Source organism: Artemia sp. Qi Xiang Cuo, chromosome 17 (genome assembly GCF_049724085.1).
Source record: "Artemia sp. Qi Xiang Cuo chromosome 17, ASM4972408v1, whole genome shotgun sequence".
Taxonomy (NCBI): domain Eukaryota; kingdom Metazoa; phylum Arthropoda; class Branchiopoda; order Anostraca; family Artemiidae; genus Artemia; species Artemia sp. Qi Xiang Cuo.
Genome location: NC_142810.1, coordinates 34538810 through 34553061, shown reverse-complemented (window position 1 = coordinate 34553061; position 14252 = coordinate 34538810). Strand labels below are relative to the sequence as shown.

At 38.4% G+C, this 14252-nt stretch overlaps 1 protein-coding gene across 1 annotated transcript in view; it reads left to right on the top strand.

Annotated features, from left to right (window-relative positions):
• Positions 1 to 2273: 2273 nt before the first annotated feature.
• The window catches only part of LOC148942134 (voltage-dependent T-type calcium channel subunit alpha-1G-like), a 58631-nt gene continuing 46652 nt past the window's right edge, over positions 2274 to 14252 (top strand). Inside the window, exon 1 of the mRNA XM_089103238.1 lies at positions 2274 to 2339. The gene's annotated coding sequence lies outside the window, so the exon portion shown is untranslated. The remainder of the gene's footprint in view (positions 2340 to 14252) is intronic.

Here is a 14252-nt window from a genome sequence, read left to right as displayed (position 1 = left end):
AATAATATCTTGAGATATTGCTGATGTTTCCTTTTGACGACTTGCATGCAAATAATGTGTTATGATTTAGTTCAGCACCGCCCTCCCCATTCAATGAAAGTTTTACTAATACTTTTAGCATTAGCAACATCATTAGTCATATTATCAGACGTAAATACAGGAGCATTGAGAGTAGCACTGGTGATAGCAGCAGTCGTATTAGTGTCAGTAGCAGTAATAACATTCACATTCTGTCTTTTTAGTTGAGACCAACTCCCCATCCTCATGTTCTGACAGTTTTAACTTAAGACTTTAAGCTGTTTCTGATATATTGCTTATATGCCCTTTTGATATTAATATTCACAATGTTTGTTTTTATTTAGACGGACATCCAGCTAAACAGTCCCTGAAATGTTCTTATTAATACCATTAGCCTTAATAATAGTAATACTAATAGCAGCAGTAGTAGTGCCCCTACTACCAGTAGTAGTATCAGTATGTACATAGTGCATTTTTATTATTTGAACATACCCCTAAACATGCCCTGAAAGTTTCAATATAATTCTCTTAACCGTTCCTAAGATATTGCTGATACGCCCCTTTGACAGTCTACATATGCAGAGTGGGCTTCAATTTATTCCGACATTCCCCAGCACTTCCTGAAAATTTATCCTTAATACCCTTAGCTTTAGTAGCAGTAAAAATAGAAGTAGGAAGCATATAGTGCCATTTAGTTGGTTCAACGTCCCCCTCAATTTGCACTGAAAGTCTCAGCTTAATACTCTAAGCTGCTCCGAGCATAAAACTGAAGCGCCCATTTAATTACCTGCATGGGCATATTGTATTTCAATTTAGGTTCAATATCCCCCTCAACGTCCCCCGAAGGTTTCAATGTAATTCCCTCGGCCATTCCTGGGATATTGCTGATACACCCTTTTGACAACTTGCATGTAAATAGTATGTTTTAACTTATTTCAACATTCCCCGAATCATTCCCTGAAGTTTCACCTTCTTACCATTAGCCTCAGTAATAGTAGTAATTAATTTTGGAGGGAAAACTGAAAATGTTTAGAATCGAAAAAAATGAGATTTGCATCAGAAGCTAGCCTTATATGCTTCTCAAAGGCTTTATTTATGCGCTCTTTAGATTTAAATAAGGCTCTTTACTTTCCACTGAAGGTCCAAGCTCAAAATAATTCATGGATTTAAATTCGAATTTCATTATCTGTCTTCTTCTCGAAAGTTTCATATCAAAAACTTTAATTATTCCTTGGATATATGTTATTGACAGGTTTAGCCCCTCCCTGAAATTTTTGTTCGACTCTTGAGTCGCCTTACTTGTAATAGCAACAAAAAGGCATATAAAAAACATTCTTATGATTTTTAGAAGTTTACCCCCCCCCCCCCCCCGAAGAGAAATGCCTCCCCCAGAACAAAAATCCTGGATATGGCCTTGATACGCACTGTTTTTTCTATCTTTTTTTGTTCATTACGTCTGACAGACTCTTTTTCTAGTATCTGTATGAATTGCCTTCGTGCAAGAATAAATCAGAATCATACGAAGCAAAACTGTCTAGAATTACCTCACGTGTCTCTTCCCTAATCACCCACATGTTGCTTAGTTTCTGTTCTTTTGGAAGATTTGCCTTTCCTACAACGAAAATAAGGATCGGTTTCCTCGCAGATTGCTAGCTTTGCGAAGGGAATTTTCTACAAGAAGACTCTCTTGGTTTTACTTCCTTTCCTTTTTAGTGAGGATTTATCACCTGACTTCCTGAGCTTTGTGTCAAATATTGATATTGTTTTTGATAGAGTTTGGCCGACAATAACTGTCTAGCAACATGTATAGTAAAAGTATTTGAAAGAAATTCGGCCATTTACTTCTTCTCAAATTACCATTAATATAACAGAGCTGTTTTACTTTTCAAGCTGTTCGTGGTAACGAACTGTCAGTAAGGGGCGACACAGCCCAATAGTAACCGAAACTCTAAAAAACGGACCTAACTTTCGGTTCATCAAAAGAATTAGCTTTATATACTGATTCAAATCTACAAAATTTATTAAAATTACTGTTATCCATCAAAAGAGATGAGACTGACAAAATTTGCCTGATTTAAAAAAAAAAGTGGGAAAACAACTGCAAAATTCCAGCGATTTTAATGAAAATTACTGCATCGGATTCAGTATATTAGAGAATCCTACCTTAGAGGCTTCGAGCTCCTACCTACAAGAATTTGGAATTTAGTATTTTTCGCCAGAAGAACGATTACTAGTGAGTGATTTTTTTTTTCCAGGGGTAATCGTGTAAAACCAAGTGTTCTAGAAGATTCGGAGGAGTCCATTCAAAAAGAAATCAGAAGGTCTAATGCCCGTTTTAAGTGACCAAAAGGATTAGAGGATAACTACGCACGCCCATTCTTTCCCCCAAAGACATCTTTAGATTAGAATTTTCAGTATAATTTAAAAGTCCAATAACAATGTTTTTGGTGATAACATGCCCTCCATAATCCTTAGGGAAACAGTTGAAAGTTACGCAATTTGCTCATACTGTTCACATATAGAATTTGTTGTTGAAAATATTTCGTTGTAATTATCTGCCTGGGGGGGGGGGATGTTTTCCACAGGTATAATTTACCGTAGGGAGGTTTTTTTCAGGGGAACTTTCCAGGAGAAACTTTGATTTCCTGGCATGATTTGAAAAACGGTCAGAAATTAATTCTAAAAAAAATCAAAGTTTTTCACCTGAAAGCAAGGAGCAACATTGAAACTTAAAACGAATAAGAATTATTATATATATATTAGGGGGGCTGTCCCTTCCTCGGCCCTCTTTTTGTGCCAAATTTTAACTTTTTGTCCTGATTCTTTAGGAAAGATTACAAACACACAAGCTGTTAATTTTGATTTATAAGAATTTTTAAGGACGTTAAGATATTTTCTAGGGTCAAAGGGCGCACGGGATATATCATATTTTCCTAGTCTAGAGGAGAATGAAAGCAAGGTTTTAAAGCTTTCCACTAGTAGTCTCTGTACATATTCTATATCAAGAGTTATAATCATAAATACGAGTCCATAGCTAATCTGAAATACGCGGAATTCAAACTGTAGCTAAAGTCTAAACGACTTTAAACCTTCAGGGAGATTTTTCCTTTTTCTAGATGGGGGGATAGTTAAAGGACTTTTTTACTTGTGTCTGAATACTTTTACGCTGACTCTCACAACAGAGGGTCTACTTTATACCTGTCGTCTGAGAGAATTTGGAGAATTTGTAGCTCGTAATAGTTGCACCTACACCAACAGTACACCTAAACCAACACCCAACACTAAGCTAGGCAATGTTTGAGCAAGACATACTGAAAAATATTTTTATTCAATCGCCGCCTGTTTATTCCTGTCCTAAATGAAGTAAATGTAGTGAATATGCAACAACGACAAATGTGTCGGATGTGTAATTCGCTTTTGCGTACCACCCATACACAAAAATAGCAAAAAATGCGAGGCACTTTTTTCAGGAAAGTAGAAAAAAACAGTGTAGCTAAACTTTCACAAAATTTATTAACTTTTGGCTTGCACCAATTCCGGACTGCAATTTTTAATATTTTTCTCAAAACTTTGCACTAGATTGAGGAGTCACGGGACCACTTTGTGCCTCCAAAAATATAGAATGATGATGCTTTAGTAATTCTGCTTCAAACAAGGCACAGCATGCCGGCTTTTCTACTGATTAAATAAAAAAAACAAGTTTTTTAAACTGAAAGTAAGGAGCGACATTAAAACTTAAAACGAACAGAAATTATTCCGTATATGAAAGGGGCTGTTCCCTCCTCAACGCCTCGCTCTTTACGCTAAAGTTTTTTATTGTTTAAACAAATAAAGTTGTGAGACAGAGTCAAAATTTAGCGTAAAGAGCGAGGCGTTGAGGAGGGGACAGCCCCTTTCATATACGGAATAATTTCTGTTCGTTTTAAGTTTTAATGTCGCTCCTTACTTTAAGTTTAAAAAAATTTTTTTTTTTTTTAATTTATGATAGTTTTTTATTTAATGCAGCTTTCATTTTCATAAAAATTTTACTTTTATTTTGATAAATGGATGTCTTTACAAATTAACTTACGTAACCAATTTCTATATTCGTATATTTTTCTTCTGGCAAAAAATACAAAGTTGCAGATTTTTGCAGATATGAGCTTGAAACCTATGTAATCGGGTTTTCTGATACGTTGAATCTGACAATGTGAATTTCATTAAAATTCTTTCACTTGTAGGGGATGTTTCCCCCCTCTTTAAAAAATATGGTAAATTTTCTCAGGTTAGTCTCCTTTGATTAGTAATAATAAAATTAATAAATTTAATATATTTATAATAATCATTATAAAAACATTATTTTTATACATTTATTGAAATCAAAATTCCGTTTTTAAAAGTTTAGATTACTATTGAGCCGTATCGCTTGTTTTTTTATTGTTGTTTTTTTTATTACGTATATGTTATTACGTATAGAGGGGGTTCTCCCCTTAGTCAATACCACGCTCTTTAAGTTAAAAGTTCAAAAAATGTTTATTCACAAACCCCTGAATCACACAGGCCGTTTAATTAGAATAGATAGCTCTTTTGAAAGCACTAAAAAAAAACTGTAGCGTAAAGAGCGAGGTATTGACTTGAAGGAGAACCCCCTCACATACGTTATAATTTCTGTTCGTTTTAAGTTCTAATATTCCTTCTTACATTTCAGTTGAAATGTAATTATTCCGTATATGAAAGGGGCTGTCCCCACCGCAACGCTTCGCTCTTTACGCTTTATTTTTTTATTTTTTTTAAAAATAAAGTTGTGAGACAGAGTCAAACTTTAGCGTAAAGAGCGAGGCGTTGAGGCGGGGACAGCCCCAAACCCCTGAATCACAGAGGCCGTTTAATTAGAATAGATAGCTCTTTTGAAAGCACTAAAAAAAAACTGTAGCGTAAAGAGCGAGGTATTGACTTGGGGGAGAACCCCCTCACATACGTTATAATTTCTGTTCGTTTTAAGTTCTAATATTCCTTTTTACATTTCAGTTGAAATGTAATTATTCCGTATATGAAAGGGGCTGTCCCCTCCTCAACGCCTCGCTTTTTACGCTAAAGTTTTTTATTGTTTTAAAAAATAAAGTCGTGAGACAGAGTCAAACTTTAGCGTAAAGAGCGAGGCGTTGAGGGGGGGACAGCCCCCTTCATATACGGAATAATTTCTGTTCGTTTTAAGTTTTAACGTCGCTCCTTACTTTCAGTTTCAAAAAGTTGTTTTTTTTTACTTAATTTCTGATCGTTTTTTAGTTAATGCAGCTTTTATTTGCATAAAAATTTTACTTTTCTTTTGCTAAATGGATGTCTTTACAAATTAACTTACGTAACTAACTTCTATATTCGTATATTTTTCTTCTGGCAAAAAATACAAAGTTGCAGATTTTTGCAGATATGAGCTTGAAACCTATGTAATAGGGTTTTCTGATACGCTGAATCTGACGGTGTGATTTTCATTAAAATTCTTTCACTTGTAGGGGATGTTTCCCCCTCTTTAAAAAATCGAGTAAATTTTCTCAGGCTCGTAGCCTTTGATGAGTTATACTAAACTTAATAAAATTTATATATTTAGATTCAGCATTATATACACATTATTTTTATACATTTATTGACATCAAAATTCCGTTTTTAAAAGTTTCGATCACTATTGAGCCATATCGCTTGTTTTTTTATTGTTGTTTTTTTTATTACGTATATGTTATTACGTATATGAGGGGGGTCTCCCCTTAGTCAATACCTCACTCTTTACGTTAAAAGTTAAAAAATTTTTTATTCACAAACCCCTGAATCACAAAGGCCGTTTAATTAGAATAGATAGCTCTTTTGAAAGCACTAAAAAAAACTGTAGCGTAAAGAGCGAGGTATTGACTTGGGGGAGAACCCCCTCACATACGTTATCATTTCTGTTCGTTTTAAGTTCTAATATTCCTTTTTACATTTCAGTTGAAAAAACTTTTTTTTATTTAATTTCTGATCGTTTTTTAAATAATGCTTGGAAATCCGGCACCCCCTTCATAGAAATATACCTTACCCCAAAGAAACATCCTCTACGGAAATATTACCCAGAGTAATCCCCTCCTCTAGCCTCCCCCCCCCCCTCAAGAAAAAATCCGTGCTGAAAATGGTTGTATACTTCCTAATAACCAATAAATAATGCTGGCGAGTCCGGCGCCCCCTTCATGGCAAATTCCCTTCCCCCGTAAATACTTCCTTCATGATCAGATCCTCAAACATAACCCTTGAGCCCCCCATACCCACCCCAACCAGAAAAAAAACACCTGAAAACTTCTGTATACATACCAAAAAACAATACTAAATGTTAACAATGGGTAAAGCTCATAACTTTTAGCCCTCCCTCTGGAGTTTCTGGGGATTAAGTCATCCTAAAAGACACATTTAACATATTTTTGACCCTGCTGAACAAAATGGCTATCTCAAAATTTTGATCGGGTGATTTTGGGAAAAAAATGACCATGGGAGGGGGCCTAGTTGCCCTCCATTTTTTGGTCACTTTAAAAGGGCACTAGAATTTTTAATTTCCGTTCCAATGAGCCCTCCCACGATATTTTAGGACCACTGCGTCGATACGATCACCCCTGGGAAAAAAAACAAAACAAACAAACAAACAAATAAACTCGCATCCGTGATCTTTCTTCTGGCAAAAAATGTAAAATTCCACATTTTTGTAGATAGGAGCTTGAAACCTCTACAGTAGGGTTCTTTGATACGCTGAATATGATAGTGTGATTTTCATTCAGGTTCTTTAACTTTTAGGGGGTCTTTCCCCCTTTTTTGAAAATTAGCCAAATTTTCTCAGGTGCGTAAATTTTGGTGGGTAGCACTAAACTTGATAAAAGTTATATATTTGAAATCAGCATTGAAATCTGATTATTTTGATATATCTATTGGTATCAAAAACCCGTTTTCTAGAGTTTCGGTTACCATTGAGCCGGGTCGCTCCGTACTTACAGTTCGTTACCACGAACTGTTTGAAAAAAGGAAATGAGATGTGTGGGAAGTGTCGGAGGTGCAGTTTGCCTTTTAGTACAGTCAATATAAGGTTTGAACGCAAACAAATTGCAACAGAAATGATTTTTACACCATCTTGTAGAGAAAAAAACACTGTACAACATATCAAAAGTTGAGAAACCTAGCGGGGTGCAAAATTAGTGTTTTTTAGCGTTTTGTGTTTTATTTTTCGTTTTTAAGCCTAAATTTTCGATTTTCTCAAGGCTTAGAGTTTACTTCATGGGAAACACATTTCTGATGTAGTTTTATGTGCTGAACTCGAATATTACATCATATTTAAGATACGGTGAACCAAAAGTGTTTCACATTCATCACCATTCACGAAGTTCGCGAGTCTATTATAACATAGTCGTTTGACCACATTTCTTGAGTAGTTTTATGCGATAAACTCGAATATCGCATCAGATCAAGGATATGTTCAACCGACAATGTTTCACATTCATCACCAAAAGGTTTCTTCAAAATAATCAATCATCTCTTAATGTATTAACTGACTAAAATCACAGGTAACAAAAATCACATTGGTAAAAGGCAGGCAACTTTTCAAATGACTTGCGACATTAATCAGTGGCAGTGTAGTTTGAAACATCGTCGTCGAGATCGTCGATGAGATCTTCTGATTTGGGAGAATTATCACATTCTGCTCCCTGACAAGTTTTGCACGCGAGAGTGCAAGACATGCCGTTTCTGACACAAGTGCACCAAGCAGAGGTGCAGTTTGAACGGCAGGAACACTTAACAATCTTAAGAAGTTGGGGAGGTGCTGGGGGTAGGTCCGTCATCACAGGGTATAATGTACCATTTCGGTCCTTCCAGCCCCACTCTTGAGGGTCCAATTCTAGATTACGGTCGTCATTCCAGGCGTGTACCTGAAAGTAAACTCTATAGCTGTGAAATGCTCCAGAGTTGGATGTGGGAGGTAGCTGCTCTGGGTGAACAAAAGCCGTTGCTGTGACGAGCTTTCTTTCGAAGAGCTGCTTTCGAAGCTCGTTCAGATTTCCCCCCTTCTTTCCACCATATATTATAAGAAGTGCGTCTTCTCCGGCTTCCTTGACTTCGATTTTTGTTGCTGCCTTCTTCATAAAGACCTTGGCAGATGCTCGAAAACTTTCGTCTTCTATCACTTTTTTCAGGGTAAGACCTTTTTCGATGTTGTGGACACGTGATGTAGAATCACACCCAAGGAATGCATGGGCAAAGAGGAACAGACCACATATTTCTTGGCCTAATCTTTTTTTCATTTCATGAACATCCCAGCACCTTCGCTCTTTATTTTTCTTTGGCTCTGGGGCGAAGTACACCTTGTTAGTGGAGACATCACAGTGGTAGCAGAGAAGGACCAGAAGATCCGTATCTTCTCCAATAACGGCAGTTACCTTCTGTTTAGCTGATTCGATAGCAGCTTTTACAATAGGCACGTCTGCATCACTGGAGGCTTGGACTACAAAATAGCCTTTTTGCCGGAGATGAACTGCAAGCGCACTAATGAATCTTGACTTGTTTTTCTTGTTCCCGAGAAATTCTTCTTTCTTAACTTTCAGACGCATGTCATTCGTGAAGAAAACTTCGCGACCAATCGTTCGATTACGATACGAATGGGCCATATCTTTGATGGAATGTCCACTATCATACCCATCGAAAACAACAGTTGCGCCAGGGTACTTCCGCGAAATATACAGAGAGTAGTTCTGTATGATACCCGCATACGTGTCATTTTTTATCCATGGGACTCGGTGCAATAGAGATCCGCCGTCAAGTACGTAGTGTGTCCCGTCGTTCAGCACACACGGAATTTCTTTGAGTTTGCATGCAAGTGCAATGGCCTTGGCGAATTCGGCCTTGTTCGGCACTCTCGGCATAAATGAGCTGTCAAACAGAGCAGCGGGATACGAACAAAGTTCATACCGGAAGCACTCTGATTCAGGAAGTCTTGTCCTTTTGGCTAACGCAATGAAGCGTTGGAATAGCAAAGCTGGATCCAGTCGCTTGCGATCTCCTCCAGCTGTTTGCTTTGTTGTTATCTGGACTGCCTGTTCCTTTCTTCGGAAGACAAAATCCTTCGCCACTTTTCCAGTCATAGCATCAAGGATTTTTAGCCCGACAGCGTTCACACAGTCAACGTTTGCAGATTCATATGCAGTCAAACCGGTAGCAATGCTTCTAAGCTAGGTATCCCCTCCGAATGGTGAGCCATTTTCAAAGTACGTGACCATCGCCTGCGTATCCTTGAAGTCTCGTTCTTGTCTGGGGCCTGCGTTCTCCTTGTGCTGCTCGCTTGTCCCATAGAGAATATGCGTCAGATCTTCCATTAGGAGGTTAACAGCAGAGCAGGTTGGGCGTGCTAAAACCCACAGCGACCTCTGGGTTTCGGTCATGCCCGTACCCCTAGTCAGTCCGCCTGCTGTTTTCAACGAGCGCATAAGCTCTTGTTCAATAACTAGATCCGTTGACAAGCCAGCCCAATAGCGATCAGATCGTCTGACGACGTGCATTCCTTGCTGGAATGAACTATGAACAGTAGGATGGGTTTCTTAGAGCTTCACCATCTTCTGAAGGTATATTCGGCACGATTTGGCATAGTTGTTGTGACCACAGGCCGCAAGAAAATGTAGCATTTCAGACACAGTCTTTAGGTGTAAGTCCCAAAGCCCCATCCGCTCAGCTTTGATGAAAGATCGAAGTATCCCAACCATATTAATAAGCTGAAACCACAGCTTTGAAGTTCTGTGCTGAGATAGATCAAGTATATTCTGGTCGACGAAACCTTTGATCTGCTTGAGTGCAGGATGATCTTCAACCTCCGTGATTGTTGCCTCTCCATTCAATAGCTTGCTGTATAGTGTTTTAAGGTCTGCAACTTCTTTGGTGCCTAACTTTGTTTCAGGTTCTGAACAGGGATCATCGTCAAATAACTCGGAGAGCAGCACGGCATGTAGAGCACTATCAACTAGCAAGAGACCTCGAACAGCTCGTGAAATAGCCTTTCCACTTAGGAGATGGGGAACAGTGTTTGGGGCATATGCAAGTTCCAGGACTTCGCGGAGACCGGATCCTTCCATTGTGTATCCTATGCATCCAATACAGCTCATGGTTGTGTGAAACCCACCGAGTTTCAGAACTACTGCTTAGAGCTCACTTCCTGGTTCAGAAGCCTCAACCATTTTCATGGCTTTCCACCACAATGGCTGATAGAAGGTCACGACTGGGGCAAATCCATGGCGTTTAGCTTGGTCTGCGATGAACTTCAAGGTAGAGTACACACAGGTGTCATCACTGGCAGACAGATCAATCATCGGGAGAAATATTACAGACGCTTTCCCCGGATGGTTTCCAACCATGACAGTCTGATGTGTCCCATTCCATCCCGGCCTTGGAGTCTTCAGATACCACGACGAAAGCCAGAGAGTATCGAGACTAGCACTGGGATCTAGTGCAGTGAAGTCAGGAATACGAACGTATCTGATTTTTGAAAGAAAACTGTCGTCAAATCTGACATGAAGCACACGGATTTTCTATGCGTCCCTTATGTCTGCCGCTGACGGACTTGTTCGGGGAATTTTCCTCGGCAAATACTTGGGCGCGGGCGCGGGGGTTATTGAGGCGATGATCCCCATGCCATGGAAGGTGTTCCTGCCGTCAATGGTGCAAATGTCATGGTCAACGTTGTCAGCGATGTGGTGGATGAATCCCTGAGACATCATTCCATCCAGGTCAGTTACTGCATGGACCGCTGAACTTCTTTCAAACATCGTTACTTCTGAGTATGAAGAACAAAGCCCAAGTGAGTTTGAAGTGTCAATAAGGTATCGCGATGAAAAATGGTGGTGCATTTGGACACCAAGACCCAATTGCAATGGTGCGATCAGCACTCGCGGTCGAATTGCTTGAACAATGGCATGGCCGATCGTAGCAATTTTCAGATCTAAGCTATTCCCAAGAAAAAGTTCACGAAGCACAATTCTGAGACTGTCAGGTACACATTCTAGAGCATCAGAAACTGACAACACCCTTTCCAAAAGGTCATAATTTTCTTTGTTCGTCGGAATATAAGCTGAAATGTAAAATAGGTACATAGAAAAATTCTTACTATATTCACAGTTACACGTATAAAAAGAACTGAACTGAAAAAGGACAAATTCTCCCAGCCCGCTAACCGCAGCACGCGGTGGGGGTTACTAGGGGTGGTAAATGAATATTTCCAACCAATCCCAGGGCTCATAATATACTGGCCAATCTCCTTAACTGCGCACTTTTTCCCTCGTGGTGAATTAAACACGTACGCAGTTAAGAGGACCCAAAATGGCGTCAAAAAATAATAGGAAAATTAACATTTATTACAAAAGGAAGGAAAATAATTAAGGGCCCCAAAGAAATGAATCTGGGAGGGACATTTATCTGACAAAACTGGGACCAAGGGTTCCAACAACGACAATCTTAGAATGTACGGAACTTTCCAAAAATATAGTATTCAGTCGATACGGCGACGTTATTCCTGACTTCATTCGCCCCAAAGGACGAAAAAAGGGAAATATGGCCACGAAATACGAATTTCTTGTTTGGTGATGAATGTGAAACACTAACGGTGGGACATAACTTGAATCTGATGTGATATTCGAATTCAGCACACAAAACTAGTTCAGAAACACGTCTCCCATGAAGTAAATGCTAAGCTCTAGGATAACGGAAAATTTCCGCTAAAAACAACAAAAAACAAACGGAAAACGCTAAAAAACACTTATTTTGCACCCCGCTGGGTTTCTCAACTGTTTATATGTTGTACAGTTTTTTTTTTCTCTACAAGATGGTGTAAAAATCATTTCTGTTGCAATTTGTTTGCGGTCGAGTCCTATTTGACGCTAGATTGACTGTACTATTTTCCTTCCTCTAAATACGCTGATTGAACATTTTCGTATGTTTCTGATTCAAACAAGATGCTATATACGCTCCTTTTTACTACGCACTTAGTGGTGAGGGGAAAGGTCTGGAGAGGGAACCGGCTTTTTCTGTTCCTCCTGCCCTGCAGATTGAAAATCGTTGCCTGAATGGGTTCAAATAATTCACAACATATCTAATTTTCTGCTAATCTTTTATTGTGGGAGGGGCAATGAAGAATGAGGGAAGACACTTTTACCCGTTTCGGCTCTCTAGTTATGCGTATTGAATGTTCATACGGGATTCCAGCTCAAATGAGACACAACCTGCCTATTTTTTGCTGAAAAGATGAGAGAAAGAGAGGGCGGTGGGATGTATCCTAAGCCAACTTTATACCTCTTTGCATACAGATTGAAAATCATTACATAATTTGATTCAAGTGAAGAGCTAAATGCTCACTTTTCTGCTGAAACACAGTAGGCGGATTTGACTAGTTCAGCTTAGACTCTGCTAAATCATTGCACTGAGCCAGGGCTTGAATTGTTGTTTATAGTGGATCTAAACTTAGCCTGCTTTGTACCAAGTCAATCATTACTAAGAATTTGTTTTTACATGATTTATTATTTTATATTTCCCCAATCTCTAAATTTGGAATTTGGCCTCATCAAGGATTGTCAATCAATTTTGAAAAATTCTATCCGTCTTGGATTAAAATATTATTTGCTTTCCATGGGCCAAATTTCTAATGTTACTATCAAGAAAGAAGCAACGAATAAGCCCAAATATACTTAGAAACAAGAGAACTATTCAAGTGGAGAAGTTAAACATAATACCAGTCCTTTGACTCACCCCCATACTCATAAAATTAAAGACCAAGTAGTAAAACAAAAACCAACCTAAAAATCTAGGGCGATAACCTAATTAAGTTAGAAGTGACAAAATTTACAAACAAGGTAGGAATGCTGAATTACTAGGCGTGTAAAGGAGGCAAAAATTCTCAAACAGTGGGATTATAGATATATTATCTTATTAAATATTTTAAGGTTAACATTCGTGGATTTTGTTTTAAGTACGGTCTAATTCCTCTTATTTTTCATTTGAAGGGAAGGGGAGTGGTTATAACAGAAAGGAAAAAAACAATTTTTGAGGTTTTTAATTTCAGAAGTACCCTTCCCGAGTGACATCTTGGCTATACCTTTGATTGGTAATAAATTTTTTTTTACCAATATCTGCCAATTTTCCTCTTTTTAGCACATAATTTAAGAATTCCCTAACTACTATGAGGTGAGTAGGACAAGCGAATCTAGCTAACTGAGCATTTTTTCATGAGTCTAATTCAAGTTAAACTGAATAATTTTTTTTCAAGTTAAAGTAAGCAGCACTATTGAAACTTAAACAAACAGAAACCAATACGTATGAGGGTGGATGCCCGCTTCTCAATTCCTTGCTTTTTGTGCTAAAGTTTGGCTTTATGTCTCAGTTCTTTAAGATCGACTACTGAAACACAAGAGCCGATGAATAAGAAGCAGTTTTCAAACCACTGAAAATCTGTAGCGTAAAGAGCGAGGGATTCAGTAGGGGGCAGCATTCCTCATATACGGAATAATTTCTGTCCTTTTTAAGTTTCAGTGTTGCTCCTTACGTTAGGTAAAAAAACTTGTGTTTTTTTTTTATTTCTTGTCGTTTTTCAAATGAAGCGGGGAAATGGCTCTCCCCTCTCTGTAGAGATCTTACTCCGTTAGAACCCCTCCCCCCAAAAAAAATGTTCCCCGTTGAAAATCGCCCCAGTAGAAAATTCAACCCCGTCCAATAATAAGTACTATATGTAAACAATATACAAATAGCATAGCTTATAGCCCTTTCCCCAGAGGCTGTGGGGGATCAGGTCTTCCCCAGAGGCACGAATATCAGATCTTTCTGCTCTGCCAAATCAAGTACATGTCTTCAACTTTGGATCGGATGTCTTCGGTGAAAAAAGAGGTATGGGAGGGGTCAGATCTCCTCCAATCTTTTTAGTCACTTAAAAAAGCAACTATAACTTTTAATTTTCTTTCATATGAGCCGTCTCCCAAACTTCTAGGACCACTGGTTCAATTTGATCAACCCTGGGGAAGACAAAAAAGAATGCTACTTCATAAATACGCATCCGGGATCTTTCTTCTAGTAAATAAAAAATCCGCATTTTTGTAGATAGGAGCTTAAAACCTGTACGGTAGGGTTCTCTAACATATAGAATCTGATGATATGATTTTCCTTAACACGAAGCTTCACTATGGGACTGTTTCCCTCTTTTTTTCGAAAATCAGGCAGATTTTCTCAGA